Below are 13,867 nucleotides of genomic sequence, written 5' to 3'. Positions count from 1 at the left end.
AAAATCATGAATTCTGGGAGTCTATGGAATCTTAAAATTAAGGATAAGCTTCAGTTAATTTACTGTTTCTGGCTCCTCGATTTAGTTGAGAATTGCCAAGGTCAGATTTCACAAGGTGTTATGTACAGTTTCAGTAGACTTTTGTTGTTGGTTGGTGGCAGTGCGAAAAGCTCTCAATTGAGGAACTGTTACCTCATGATGTAAGACAACTAATACAGGATAATTTCATGAACATGGAAAGAACCCGCTTTGTGGTATGAAGTTACTGTATATTATGTTGTTAAAATTTCCTGGATGGATGCATTCATTAAGCTTAATGAGGGGAAGGGGAGGAATTGGAAGAGAACAACAGTAAAGCAAAGCATGAAATCTAAATAAACAGTCTCTCCACAAACAGCATGGAGAGCACTTACTAGACAATGGCGTATATCTGGCCTCCTGCTTAAATTTGCAAGACTTGCTTTGCTAGGGCCGAGTGCTAGTAGATCTAGAAGTTCATAGGTGATTACAAAATTATATGCAAAATTACATGAAAGTGTGTTGGTTACTGATAGTTATGTTCCCTTCAGGAACTGAACACAACTGAGGGTAGCTGAGGTAGTAAGAATGACATAAAGGACCTGTATGAATAGGAGAGTCCTTTGATCCTTCTCTTCAAAAAGATATTGTTGGGTCATGGTCTAAGAACATGCACAACAAGAATGGTGCAAACAGGATGATAAAAGATGATCAAACTTGCATTTGCTTAGAAATTACAGAACTGTGCGTGAACCTACTTTCAGGTATTACTTTTATTTTGAAATGAGAGTTGCATGACCTGCAGATAAAGTGTGGAACTTAATAGATAAAAGTCAATGTCATCTGGCAGACTAAACGTGGAAGAAAATGAAGCACAGTTCTGTCTGAGAGGATAATAGGATGTATTTTGTGAAAAGTTAAAATTTGGGAACATTATTAATGTGGAGTAATTGGTCAGCCAAAAGGCTATTAGAAATAAAACTTCAAGGTAATTGGTAGTAGATTTAGTTGAATACAAGGTTAATTAGTCTCATTTGTATGATGTTAATTATTAAAAGTAATCAGCCCTGGGATACATACAGAAGCACTCTCAATAAATGTTTAAAAAAAAAACACCCAACAGAAAGGCTCCTACATTTTGCTTCCAGCAGAGCTTATATATAAACCTTTTAAAGATGCACATTGTCTTATTTGCATAATAGAATGCTTTACAAAATGAATGGCCAAAATTCTGTCCCTCCCCCCAGTGTTATGAATCACATTTCTAGAACTGACATTATTCTCTTTCTCCAGGACAGATCAGGGAGACTGAAACATTAACAGTAGCATGAAATTTCTGAATCAAAGCCTATCTTGAGGCATGATTAAGGGAGGGTGTCTAATTATCTGAAGTCAAAACTGTATCATCCTTTGCCCTTAATGCACATAGGATAACTTAGATGACATTTAATTAGAGGCAAAGCATGGATTAATACTTATTTAATATCTACAGTAGAAACTTCCCTCAGGTGCTAAGAGATTGTCCAGTGAATTGGGGCAAATACTTAGCCTGTGTCTGCAGCTGAATAAATAATTTTCTGCAAACAATTTACTTAGCCGAGTAGCTAGTGTTTCTGCAACAAGAATGTGATTACTTCAGGCTTAGCAGCTATCTGATGAAAACCTTTTTTATTTTTAATGTTCCTTTGAAATGAAAAATATTCAAAATACAAAAGTTTGAAAACCGTTGTTTAGCTGTAAATGGATGGATGAAGTCATATGGTTTTATATGTTTTCCTGGTTAGAGGGTTGTATCCACATCTCTAGTGGAAGCAGTGAAATTCCTTTTGGACTTTGTTTCCATTCTCATTTGTATTGGTTGACTGTCATGACTTTGTAGAAGGTGGTTAGAAAACAACTGCAAAATATGATGAAATACATTCTTTTTAATGTGAACAAATAATGTGAACTGCATTTATTGTCAGGCCTTAACAGAGCTATTTTATCCTTGCCTATGTGATTGTAGGAGGGGAAGGCAGCGGCAAAGCAAGCTATGCTGTGGAAACGATGATGTCCACACTGAGCATTATAAAACCTTATGGACCAGTGTGATGGATATACATGATCTTTACTTTCAGTGCATAATGCCAGATCTAGAAAAGGTTAATCTCCTGATCTCCGTTCTTTAGAAAGCTGTAGAGGGGAACAACATATCTTTACATTCTAGAGCTGCTGCACTGAGTTGAGAACAACAGGCAGGTGGATGATAGCTTTCTGCCTAGATCCATTCCAACAAATTTCAGTCATCTAGCAAGGTATTAGGGAGGATGAGTCATCCTCTGGAGATTAATCTTTCTCTCTCTCTAAGCAACCTGAAGTGCCTGAAGTTAGATGAGTTGGTCTTAATTCCTTTTGAATGGCTCATAATGGGAAGACTCCCCACTGCTGCCTGTGTTTGCATTGGGGTGTTGCCTGTCTCCCTGCCAGATCTCAATTTCTGCTCAGTGATTTTGTTTCTTGCATGCTATACTTTCTTTAGGAAGGTGTGGGAGCTAATAGAGCGAGACTTGTTACCAGAAAATGAACAATGAATTTCTGAGAATCCAGAAGAAAATAAGGGTAATGAAGTAAGGAAAGATAAATACTCAGCACTTTGAATGTATTCTTAATATCTTGAAGTTGTACAAGTGGAATCCAGGCTTGAAAAACTACTGTTGGACCTTAGAATCACATATTATAATGCAACTTCAGAATCAGAAATGTGATTTCATTTTTTGTGTACATTATTGTGGATAGCTGTAATGTCTGCATAAAGAGATATTTTCATATAACATTTTTTAGAAAAGGTCTTGTGTTCCTAATTGTTATATTAAATAGCTGTGTTGTTCTATACAGTTTTCAGTAGACGCTGCCCTCATTCCATCATGGTGTCTTTCCTTATGGGAGCACCATTAGGTATTAATTAAACTCTCAGGACAGAACTCACAAGTGGAAGTTATTTAAGTAAATCAAAGCTGCATCTTCTAAATAAGGTATGTATACTAGTCTTGCATCAAGCCTTGAACTATGGTGGTACATTCTGGCATATGAATGTTGCTTATGTGAGTCTTTTAATGATCCCCAAATTTTAGCTTTCATTTTATGAAATCTGACAATAGGTACAGAATTTTTTTGAAAGCATGTGTCAGATTCAGATCAAGTGGAAGCATCGGCCTGATTTTGCAGAAAGCCTGAAAAGACAGGTCAAATAAAAGAAGCAGCACTTTCAACAGGAAAGGGTGTTATTGTGTGTTATTTAATTATGGGTTCATACCCATAATTAAACTTTTGGTATGAACATCGTTTCTGTTTACAAAAGAATGTGAAGAACAAGAATGTGAAAGAGACAGATTACAACAACTGCATAGCTGCATCCATGCTAAAGGACTGTATTGTTTTGGCTCATGCAGGCTCAGCCTGGGGACAATGGAATATATTTTTTCAACTTAATAAGTAATCAAATAGAAAAGGGATGTGGGAACATTCACACTTTGAAGCAAGCAAAGGATGTCAGTGAGTCAAAGGGATGTATTTAGATTCATTAGAGAGACAGTCAGTTCAAGAGACTGTATGTCCCAACTTAACCAAGGTACATAGTCTACTGCTGGCACCAGTTCCAAAAAGGAAAAAAAAAAACCCCACAAACAAAAACAAAAAAACCCCAAAAACCAAACCACAACAACTCATGGGTCATGGAATTCCTTGAAGTGGTTACTTATTTGGGAAATCTAAAAGGCTATTTCTGTTATTTTTTGCTATTTTTTTCAATAAGTTGGTTTTATCTAATTTCATTAACAGGTTGTCACTGTAGTAAGTGATATTGCAAGACATCAAGTGTGTTACTTCACAGAGCTGACTTGTTAGGTTTTTGCCTTGTTTTAGGTGCAGACCCATAAAAACCTGTAGCTGCCAGAAGATAGTATCAGAAATTATCCTGCCAGAAAATATCCTTAGCCATCTTCCTCTACCTTTCTTCTGGCTCAAGCTGCTATCCAAGATGAGAGAGACATGAATTACAAACTCTGTAGTAGTGTCTGTGGAGTCACAGCAGTTCAGTACCTCACTTGCATTGGACTCCCAGTGGGATCCACCAATGAGGCATTACTGTCCCTGTCTGACACATAGACATCTTAGAGCATGATTCCACCTTGTCCTAAAACAGGTATTTTAAACTTCTTTTTCTTCTCTTTTAATTTATATGTGGAGCACCTTTATCCTGTCATCTGAGAAAGAGTACAAGAATGATGATGAGATACAGGGATGATCAGGGGAATTAGCAATGTCTTCCAGCTTCTGGTGAACCACTTTTTGCTTGAATCTGCCATCTTCTGCCATATGTGCTACTAGAGAGAAGTTAAACAAGTCATGGTGAAAAAGGAGCAGACAAAGACAGGAGTATTCTCTCCATAATTTGCTGCCCAAGGTTTCATTTGGCTGTGGAAACCTGTTGTAGAATGACATTGTCACCAAGACGTGAGGATAGGATTTTCTATGGGTAACAAGAGTAGTCAGAATTATAGCAGTAACTGTTTAAAACAAAAAAAGAATTGAAAGTAAGCCAGATTCCCTAAGTAATATCTAATCTGTGGAGTAGGAAGGGAACGTCATATAGCAACATATGGTGCTGCTTGCTGCTGGAGACAGCATTCTGTGAAAAATGCTTTCTGAATTTGGGCCCATGGTGCCAGTTTGTGTGTCCTGTTTTAGACATGGAAAATGGAGAGCTGCTGCAATTTGCAATTACCCAGGAATGTAGCCTACGAGGGTAACTTAAAATACTATTGCCACTAAGTCCCCCAAGTTCCATATTCTCTCTCTTTCTCTTGGAGCTTGCCTGCTCATTTAAGTGAAATCAGGACAGGGGAAAGTGATCTGAAATTGATTCCAGGGACGTGTGTTTTCATCTCACAATATGAAACAGCCATTACCGAAGTCTGATCTATACTCATGTACAGGTACTTATTAGTATTCTGTGAACAAGAATGTGCATTTTGAACTCACTAATTATTACAGCAGATTTTTAATAATTCTCTTCTTGTAACCCTCAATTTATCTTTATTGCATTTATGAAATTAATGCAGGAGCTCCCAGAAGGTGAATGTAATATTATTTTGTGCTCACCTCTCAACAGGGACTCTGCCAGAAGTTTACAAACATCAATTAAGTTTCACCATGCTGCCATCTAGGAAATAACTTTTTTTTCATCCATGTTACAGATGGATAAAAACAGGGGTGAATTACTTGGCCTGGATCATGTAGCAAATTGGGAATAGAGTTCTCACACTGTCTTCCAGTCCCTCACTCAGGTCTAACCAGTAAGCATGCTGCCACAGAGTTTATTTACATTTTGAGACTCTCTTTAATGAACTAAGTTGCCATTTCTTTTTCTTCTGAATCACCCAAAACTTGCCAACATTTTATTTTAATAAAGCTTTCCCATACTCAGGCTGGTATTTATAGTTAAAGATAATATTTATCCTCACCTTTGGTTGCTTCTACCATTTGTGTATGCTGCTAGCACAGGATGATAGCAAGCAAAGCACAAATAATTTTCTGTGGTTCCTTTTAAGATGCGATCCCACTGACAACAGTGTCTTTTGGAACAGTTCCTCATGCTCATATTATAAATTGATTTCTCCAGTTCCTCAATTGGTTTTATTTTTTTTCTTGCACAGAATCCTTTCCATTTTATAGTGGTTTTATGGTGGTGGTTGATAAGGCATGTCCAAGAGGACAAGGAGCTGTTTTTTTTGTGTTGTGGATTCTTATACAGTTATTGACTCACGTTGGACTGGTTACAACTTTCCTTTCTTTTTTTTTTTTTTTTTTTTAAATTTTTCATTGTAGTGTTTTTCTTCCTGTATTGTTGGTAGCCCCTTTCAACCCAACCATGATATATCTATTTGTGGGTGGAAATGGAAATTGTCTAGTTGTTGCTCCCCTTCTATTTCAACTCTAGGTAATTAAAATTCTCCATGGGAATTTTATAAAGGTCATGTCAGTTCTCCTTTATGTGTGATATTAATTATGAAGGCAGAAGGGCCACTTGTACGCTAATCACTCTATGACACTGGAGGATTTGCTTCTATGTGAAAAAAGGGGTCATTATTGTTACACTATTGGAAGTTCCTGGAATTATTTCTCCTGGAGAGAAGGTGGTGCCAAAAATAACTTGGTACATTACTGTATGGATAAATTCCAAATTTTAAGGGCATTCTCTCAGGAGAAAGCCATCCTTACTACCCTATGGGATTTAGAAATGCCAGCTTGTTTTTTCTGGTTTTGGCACTGATACGGACAATCATTGGAACAGATGGGTAGGTACACTATGATATTTGTCTTTGTAATAAGCAGCATTATTATTTAAAACTATGTCAGATTATACCTCAAATGTTGGCTTAGGGAACAGTTGGTGGAGGTCCCTTGAAATGACTGAAATGACTGGTTACTGTTATGTCTTTTCCCAAATGAAATCCAGTCATATGATGCATACATTAATCCCAGCAGGGTGACTCTGTAAGGTATGATTAACAAGGTTACCTGTGTATAAAGGAATGTAAGTTAATAACACGAAGAAGATCCACGTAAGGATTTGAAACTGCCCAGACTGGCCTTTTGCTTCAGAAGGGGCTAGCAGTCTGTCAAGCACCACAGCAGTCACTAGCTGACTGCTTGCCATTTGGGCAAGTGACAATCACATCTAATCATGCCCAGGGGACAACAATGTTTCCAAAGCAGATGGGAGCAGTCAGGGAGTGGGAGATCAAAGAACATCTTTGAAGGAAGAAGTGATGCAAAAAAGAAGATTTGAAAGAGAAGTTCTGAGGGATTGGGGAGAAGCAGAAAGTAGAGAATCCCAAATCAAATCCTCTTTTGTTTAAAAATTTTCTTTCTTTTGATTGTGCTAAGTAACTAGATGCTGGGACTTGAGCTCTAAATGTCTAATGGGTTCTATGTGAACCTTTACAGCTGAGTAAAGTAGAAAGATTTCTTTTCATCTTTTATTAAATTTTTGTAACCCTCTTATCTCTTTAGCTTCTGTGAATAAGTGGTTTATTTTACATTTACCTTAATTTGGCTTGAATTTAAGTTGATTTTTTTTTTTTTTCCTTGGGAGTCCAGCAAACCTATTACTCTCGGTTCCCAAATGGGATCTCAGTACCTGCCCAGCTGCTGGGGCCAATTTGCAATATGGTGATGGCGATCTATGTGGAAGGAACCTGTTTTGGCTAACAACATTAATAATGTACAGAACAGTCTGACCCTCAAAGAAGTTGGTGGTATACAACATTCAATTTACAAACAATTTTACAAAAATGAGTAGGTGATATTTACTCCCTTTTCTGAAAAAAAAAAAAAAAGAGGGGGTGAAAAAAAGCTCTACTCATCCTTGAAAAGCATAAAACAAGATTTATGTCATCAGCAATAGAGCATAATCCAAGTGTTAGACTTTAAGGAACTAGGATAGAAATCCCATCCATGTTCTAAAACATGGACGCAACCAGAAGATACAGTCCCTGGTAAACCGAGTGCTATTTAGGATACAAAGCATTAGTAAATACTATGTATTCTGAACAGTTTTATTTACCTTAATGGTGAGTCAAGAAACTAAGATAATGCTACCTTGGACATGGACATGGCACTCCTCTTTATTACTGTGCTTATGGTGTTTGTAGTAGGTTTGTAATGCAGATGCTATTTTTAGGATCCAAACTTACTGCAAAGTGGAAACTTGAGATTTAAAAAAAAAATTTTTTAAATTCTCTATACGCTTATACCTCTTATAGATTGTCTCTAATTAGGTTGTCTTTTGCCTATATGGTTAATATTTTCTACTAGTGAACCCTCAGGTCTTGGTAGAAGTTTCCACAGGACCTTTAAAATAGGACATTTCTCTCATTAAGCCCCAGGAAGCAGACCTCCTAATTGGATTTAAAGAGGTACTGTTGAAACTTTTATTAAACAGACATATTTCTCTTTAGTAGCAGAATTGTTATTTTCTTCTCAGATGTATTGTTCTCCTGCACTGTGAAAATCAATTATAAATGCCATGTAAATATTATTTTATTTCTGTTCTACTCATAAAATGAGAGATTGTATTGAAAAAAGAATGATCTTTAAAGCTAACATTATTTGCACTGTGATGAAGATGACAGCCTTAGATGGTGTTGTTTTTTTTTTTTTTTCTTCCCCTTACCCCATTCTGTTCTGATATATCAAACTGTCCTTATCCAAAAAGCTAAAACTTCACAAGTTTTTAAATCATAATAGTGAGTTGGATGCCTGAATCATAGAGACACAGATCTGGAAGCATGCTCATGAAACTGAGCTGAGTCCCAACATCTGTCTAACCTGTTCTTAAAGCCTTAAAAGTGGAGATGGTAAAGTAGATTCTCACCCTCTAGATTGCCTTATCTTGTGTTTTACTTTCTTGATTGTTAGACAGCTAAAACAATTTTCTGAAATGCAACTTGAAGTCTTCTTCAGAGCACATCTGGCTAATTTCTTCTTGCAGTCTTTGAAAGGGGAAGTACTTATAATTAGGTTTCAGTCATGCAGTTTGATGGAGGGGAGAAGACTGTGTCCTTCACTATGTGAAACATCATTTAAATCATAAAAAGGACCAATAAATAATATCCAAATACTCACGAGCATATAAAAGTGACAATAGGAAGTTTGTCTTAAATAAAGGCAGAACTCTTCCAGTGGCAAAACTCTCACCACCATTAAAATTATTTCATTCTCAAGTTTAGTATCATTGGTCAAATGGTTATTGCCATGCTGTGCATTAAAAGAGGTAAACGCAGAACATGTGAAGCACATCTGCTTCCAAAGAGGCAAACCCCACAGAGAAAGCTTTGGAGAGAGGAAGATCTTTGTGGGCAGAATTCATTAGGAAGTGGAGAAAGTTATCTTTGATGTCTCATTCTGTGGGACTAGCCACTCATATCCATTTTGTAACCATCCAGGAATATTTTTTTCTTATCACTTTCATGTTAGCTAGTGCTTGCCTTTACACGTGATATGGTGGTTTAATCCCAGTCAGTAACCAAGCACAACTCAGCTGCTTGCTCACCTTCCTCCCCCTCAGTGGGATGGGGGAGAGAATTGAAAGGGCAAAACTAAGAAAGCTCATGGGTTGAGACACGAACTGTTTAATGACTGAAATATAATATTATAATAGATTGTAAGGAAAAGGAAAACAACAAAAAGAGAGAGAAACAAAACCCAGGAAAAACAAGTGATGCAACCACTCACCACTTGCTGACTGATGCCCAGCCAGTCCCCAGGCAGCACTCTCTGCCCCCCTGGCCAACTGTACCTTGTTTATATACTGAGGATGTTGTCATATGGTATAGAATATCCCTTTGGCCAGTTTGGGTCAGCTGTCCCTGCTATACTCCCTCCCAGTTTGTTGTGCACCTCCTTGCAGGTAGAGCATGGGAAGCTGAAAAGTCCTTGACTTAGTAGAAGCACCATTTAGCAACAACCAAAACATCAGTGTGTTATCACATTATTCTCATCCTAAATCCAAACCACAGCACTAGACCAGCTACTAGGAGGAAAATTAAGTTTAACCCAGCCGAAACCAGGACACATGGCTATACAATGTCACAAGATATTTTTTCAGTTCTGCAGTTCATTTGGTTTGCTTGGCCCATTTATCTCAGGAAACTTTTGCTTCCCACTCATAAGAGAAATACAGCTAACTTTCAGGATGGCAAATTACCATCAGCAGGCAAAGAAAGCTTACTAATCTCTGCTACCTCAAAGCAAATGAGCTCAACTCCTGAGATCTTTGCAATGTCTGCCTGTTCCCTGCTAAGGACCTACTCTACATGACTGCAACTCTAGCAAAATATTGCTTCAAATAAGCAAGTAATTCACCATTATTAGCTGCCAGGAATGGGATACTTACCTCAATTTATTACAAAAACTGGACATGACATACAATCAAAGCATGGTATGTATTTCTTCTATGTTGTTTTTCTAGTTAATTAAGCCATTAATTGGAGTTGGTGTATTCAATCTCTTTTATTTTTTCCAATAAATAATATTCAAGAAGTGGGTAGTGGTAGTAGTATTGTTATTCACATTTAATTCTGTTAATGAAAAATAAAGAACCCAAACATATGATGAAATCTGTCCAGTTACCTAAGTGAATTTAGAACAGAAAATGTAAAGCTGCCTGTATATTCAGTGAAAACCTAGTTATTAAGCTACTACCAGTTCTTTGATAATGCGAACAAAGTGCCTCACTTGTTAATGTTTGCATCATCTGTCTAATTACAAGCAGATTCAAGTGTCTAAAAGCTCCATCATCCTTATCTCTTTTTTTCATGAAGCACGGTATTTTGGGCTAATGTTTTGACCAGGAAATACTAGGCAGGACTAGGAAATACTGCTGTGTGTTTTTCAGGATCCTGTGGAGTAAAGCCAGTTCAGGACATCCTGGCATCAGAATAACAGCTGGGATCAGTCTGGACATTTCAGGACTTATAGATGGGTATGGAAAGGATTGGTATAGTCCCAGAGTGCTAAGTGGGGAACAGCTAGCAATATTTTATGAGAGGCCAAGTATATAAAAGTATGTAATAGTATATAAAAATATTAATACAGTTTTTAGGAAGTTGTGGATAGAAATCTCATGGTTTAATGGAACCTTTGAGGTCTGAGTTAAGTCTCCTCTTTCCTTCTTCTAGCTTATCCTCCTCCTTTTCTCCCCTCCAATGATTTGAGGTTTAAACCTTTGCTCTAAAGTCCCTTCTGATAGCCACAAACCATCCTTTCTCCATGCAGACATTTGCTTCTACCCTCCCACACCTTCCGCTTGCTCTGCACCTCCTCCCTATTTCAGGGGTCACACAGGTAGTCCATTATCCTGCCTACTTGCTGGGGCTGCCTATGCCTCCAGGTGGCCCACAGGCTGGGTCTGCTCCAGAAGAGTTTCCCTCAGGGAAGCTGCATGTGTGTCAGATAAAAGGGCACCAGCACCCAGAGAAGATGGTAATGAAAAGGAAGAGTTGTGTGATTGCTGTCAGTATATCCTCGTATTAGGCCTGCAGAGCATACATTTAAGGTTGTAATAATGTTTCCCCTTGAAGTGTGTCTGGCAGATGTGATCTCGTTATGAGACAGGACCAAGCTGTAGAACATCTTTGTTCAGGAGGTATGCTAATCCCACAAAAAAATATAATGAGGAAAATGTGCAGTTGTCAAGAGCAAGATGCACTAATGAGAACATCCATAGTTTGCTGAAGCAATATAAATTCAAGGTAGAAAGCTGCTTTTTGGAAGATGTATGCTTTTATATAGAATAGGTACACTTGTATGCTGTTTTAAAGAGAGTATTCATGCATAAGCCTGTGTCTCATTTTTCTTAAGTGAAGATAGGAGTGGGGAGACAAATTCAAATTTAAATAAGGATCCAGTAGTGTTCTGAAATCTTTGTGAGCCCACTATTGCTCAGCTCAGGTGCCAAAGAATTACTGAGATTTCAATTAGAGCTGTTATAAGCGTAATAGGGATGGGAAGAAACAAGTTAGAAAATGAAAACCCACGCAGATACGATGCAGTGTGCTTCAGTCTGCATAACAGGGAGAAGGGTGGCAGCAAGTGGTGTAAGCAGAACAGCAAACGAGAAGCCTTTACCTTCCAGGGGTATCAGAAGCTGGTTGCTAAAAGCAGGCAAACCTGGCTTTTCTCTTTGGGATTTGTTTATAAGTACTCAAAATGCTTTGGTTTCTGTGTGTTATACCCAGTTCGGTGTGCAGGGGTTCAAACCTACTTCGGCTAAACGGTAGCTCTGTACTGGTGTTCCACAAGGGTATGGGTTTCAAGAAGAGGTCTTCCTGTGTATTCTCGTGTTACTTTGTTTTAAAAGACAGCAACTCCTAGCTTCCTTGGGCTATGGGTCAGGAATGTGTGTGGGAAGGGAAATCTCTACTGGCCACAGTGTATTGCATTTGGCTCGTTTGCAGCTTAGTCTTTTTTAGGATTTCTGTGTATGCCTGCCAAGTCTAATGTAGCTCACTGACTTCCTTGGAGTTTCCTTGTCTGCCATGAGCTGTTTGCATCTTTTGGCTTTCAGCAGCTGCTGAGCTGCCACAGTAATCTCTGGGCAGCCAAGTGATTCCCTGTGGGCTGCCCAACAGCCCAGGAGCCTCCTAAAGTAACCTCCCAGCCTTACTCTGGGCTGTTGGTCACAGTGGAGCAGGTAATGCTCTTTAAATAAGTGTTTCTAGGTGAAGTGATGAATAAAATTGAGTGGAATTGGATCTTTAGGAAGAATAATCTCTTTTTAAAAGTTACTGTGTGTCTGGGTAGTTGTTTAGGACCTGTAAATGACTGATTTGAGTCTCTCATCTGCAGAGATGCTCAGGAGATATATTCTGAGAGAAAGGTTGGTATTGGGGGATTGCTTTCTGCCTCTGGGTATGAAATGAAATAATTCCTGGCTGGTTCTATGGAAAGGAAATGGCAATTTTGGTAAACCATGACATTTGTTTACCTAACAATTTGGAATTAAAGTTCAGTTTGTGGTAATAGAGCGACAGCTTTCTCTGTATACTACCGCTCATGCTGCCGTTGGATGGAGAAATGCAAATGTTACATTCACTGTTTTTATAGGTTTTAAGCTAAGATCTGATTTCTGTAGCATGCAAATGTGCACAAGTATAACGCTACCATCTGTATCTATACCAACATATCATCTCAGTGTAAAACAAAGGTATTCAATAGACTCCCTTCATTGCTGTCACATGTTCCCACATCTTCACAGTTTTTGCTAACTGTTGCTTTTTGTTATTATTGCTTAGTCGAGGAGAAGAAACATAGGCCTTCTCTCCACTAGTATGCTTTATTTTTGAATCCCAAATCCCTGCTCTGAATAAGGTAGTAAAGACATCTGAATATTTTTCTCCTGCAAATGAATGCACTGGATTATAGGATAGTCTGCCTCAATTGCTTTCATTGTGATTTTTTCACCTTGTTTTTGTGTGTGCCCTGTGGGGTTTTTTTGTTGTTGTTGTTTGTTTGTTTGGGGTTTTTTTTTTTGACTGTTTCACTTCAGGTATAATACTGAAATATTTTCATGTTCTAAGTGGGTTGTTGAGAATTTTTGGTTACTCCCTTATATGTAGGCACCTGCTAATTTGCCTAAATGACACTGTTGGCATTCAAATGTGGTTTGGTATTTCCCTGAGGTTACAGAGTAGCTGCAGCAGCAGTGTGTGATGTTGAGCACTATGCTTTGAGGTTTTGGCAAAACAGCTGGAATCCACAGCTTTGTATTTCTTTACTTATAATCTTGTGGATAGTAAGAAAAGAGGAGGAAAACAAGTCTGATAGGCATGTCAGAATAGAATTAGGATAATAGTAGTGTGATGAAATGCACTTTGAATCTATTTAGAAAAATATAAGGCTGCAGAAACCTCTAGATCATCTTGTTTATCTTGTGCATTTCAGGCTATGAAACTATGTTGATCCTAGAAGTCTGGGTTAAGCTCAACACTTTCACACCTCAGAAAACTAGAGTACTATCAGGGACGAGGCCTGGACAGTAGCAATCAAAGTACTTCATGCCACAGATCGCTCTGATATAATGAGGTTTCTTAGCATGATGTGGACACAATTAACTTGGTGGATGATTTCTGTCTCTCCAACTGAAAAACATAGAAAACCACCATATTTCCTTCTGAGCTTACCATTGTGGGGGCTTGTCGTGTTTTAACTCTGGCCAGCCAAATACCACGAAGCTGCTCTCACAAATCCCCCTCCCCTCCTCCAGTGGAGGGGAATAATTCAAGGAAAAAAAGAAATAAGGAAGCTC

The sequence above is a fragment of the Eurypyga helias genome, unplaced genomic scaffold, assembly GCF_000690775.1.
Source record: "Eurypyga helias isolate BGI_N326 unplaced genomic scaffold, ASM69077v1 scaffold7393, whole genome shotgun sequence".
NCBI lineage: Eukaryota > Metazoa > Chordata > Aves > Eurypygiformes > Eurypygidae > Eurypyga > Eurypyga helias.
The sequence above is the reverse complement of the archived record's forward strand: the minus strand, read 5'-3'. Positions refer to the sequence as shown.